Here is a 2,404-nt window from a genome sequence, read left to right on the forward strand (position 1 = left end):
TACCCCAGTGCCGTGTCCCAGGCTGGCCCCGGGGCTGGGGAGGCTCTGTGCCCCAGGGAGGGCCAGTGTCAGTGCCCATGGACCTGGAACTCGCTGTGATCCCAAGCTGTTCCTGGAGGACTGAAAAGGTGTGATGGGTTTGGACTGGCTCATGGGAAAAGGCCGAGCAGCTCTTTCCTGGTGAGGAGTTTTACTGTGCTCAAGGGAAAACCGTGTGGTCTTTTAAGCACATCCTTTGTTGCTGAAAACCCTAAGGCTCTTGGCCTTGATGTGCTGAAGGGGAGCATCTATCCCTTGACCTTGATTTGTCATCTGCCAAGAAGTAATCAAAAAAATCCCATCTGGTGCACGACAGAGACGCACAGTGTTGGGGTATGCCGGGAAGCTCCAGGCCCTCGGAGCTGGGTGGTTTGTCCTGCCAGAGCAAAGCCCTGGCTCAGCTGCTGGAGGGAAATTGCACCCTGTGAAAGGGCTGAATTTACCTTCCAGCAGCTTCAGCTCTGCATGTAATCCTTGATTCATTGAGGAGAAGTCTGTGGAGGTGCAGTGGCCGCCTGATTCCAGGTATCCATTTACCCCCCTGGCAAGGTGCTGTGTGGAAATGAGTCAGGGATGGGCTGGGGAGCTGAGGAACTTCTGAGCCCCAGAGGGCAGGAGTGTCTTACAGGGAGCCTGGAAACAGGAGAGGTGGATTGTCAGACCGAGCAGAGCTGTGTTTCCCATGGAAACTGACTTCTCTTGGCCTGAAAAGAACAAGCTGTGGCTGCTAATGCTGCTTCCTGCTCCTAACCTGCTCAGGAGATAAAGCAGGGATTTCAGCCTCCAATCCAGCACCTTTCCCCGGTAGCAAAAAGACGTGGCATTACTGGGTGATGTCATGGCTGGAGCACATCCCAGCAAGGCCAAGCCTGGATCAGGTTATATCTGGCCTCTCAGAATATTGGCTTACTCCCAAAGGAGCATATTGCCAGTCCAAGGGCAGTGACTGAGGCCACCTTCCCAAGGTCACCTCTGGCACGCTCAGAGGGGACAGCCTGGGCTGCCCACGCAGGGCAGAACGTCCTGGCTCTCCTTCCTGGCACCACTTTGTGTTGGCACCAGCCAGGCAAAGACCCCCAGCCCTCCTTCATGGAGTCATGGAATGGTTTGGGTGGAAAGGGACCTAAAAGCCAATTCTGTTCCACCCCTGCCATGGGCAGGGACACCTTCCCCTGTCCCAGGGTGCTCCCAGCCCCATCCAGCCTGGCCTTGGGCACTGCCAGGGATCCAGGGGCAGCCACAGCTGCTCTGTCCAGCTTTCCTGGTGCTCTGTCATCTGGTTGCCTTTGAAGCACAGTGTGAAAAAAGGGATAGAAATTGTGTCAACTCCAGCCCTGTGCTGTGTCTGTAAATAACCAGTACTCCCAGTTCAGCACAGCTTGGTCACATCCAGGCCTGGATCTTCCAGCTGGGAGTCAGTGCAGCCTCCCTGGGCGTTCCATGTGGGATCTGTGGGTGGAGGTGCCCCCAGCTGCCACATCCCCTCTGAACAGCCCTCATGTACTAACTGGCACCGAGCTGTGTGTGTGTAAATTGAACTGTTTGATCCAATCAGTGACACGAAGAGATTTGCAGGCGTGAGGGGACATTAATGTGCCAGGGATGGGGCAGCCACAGCTTCTCTGGGCAACCTGTAACAGGGCCTCACCACCCTCAAAGTAAACATCAATTTCTATGTATTTGTTCACTCCCTTTCCCTCAGAGCACAGTTCAGTCCCTCACTCCCATCGCAGACACCCAGGCTGTTTTCTACCAGAGCTCACTCCTACCTCGGGCTGTCAGAGGGGGAACCTTCCTCAGCAACAGCTGCACAGGGAGGGAGCTGCTCTCTTTCCTCGCTGCTGAAGCTAACACTGCAGAGGCTGTTCCTTCCTTTCCCAGGCATTACAATGACGTGGGATTAGGAGGGATAAAATCCCAGAGCCGGGCTGCTTGTGTGCTGACACCACCAGACTCCAGTATCAAGGCCCCCTCAGCGGTTGCTGCAGCCTCTGTGCTAACCTTGCAGGGACCCTCTCGCCCCTCCCAGCCGTTTGTTCTCCTGCCTAAATAACTTGGGTGCAGGCCAAGGCCGGGCCCTGGCCCTGCTGGAGAGCCCGGAGAAAGCCGGGGCTGGTGGAGAACCGTCTGTTCAGTGATACGTGAGCGGGCTGGCCCTAGTTTGAGGCTCGCCTGCAGCGCAGAGCCCGCCGGAGGAGCGCGGGAGGGGCCGGGCCCTCAGGCCGTCCGCGGCCCCTCACACCGTGCCCCCCCCACCCCGTTACCGCGGGAACGGCGCGACCCTTCCCGGCAGCCCCCGCGCGCCGCCGCCACCATCTTAAGGCCTGGCAGCGCGGAGCGCGCCCCCGCTTCCAAGATGGCCGCC

This window comes from Ammospiza nelsoni, chromosome 13 (assembly GCF_027579445.1).
Source record: "Ammospiza nelsoni isolate bAmmNel1 chromosome 13, bAmmNel1.pri, whole genome shotgun sequence".
Taxonomy (NCBI): domain Eukaryota; kingdom Metazoa; phylum Chordata; class Aves; order Passeriformes; family Passerellidae; genus Ammospiza; species Ammospiza nelsoni.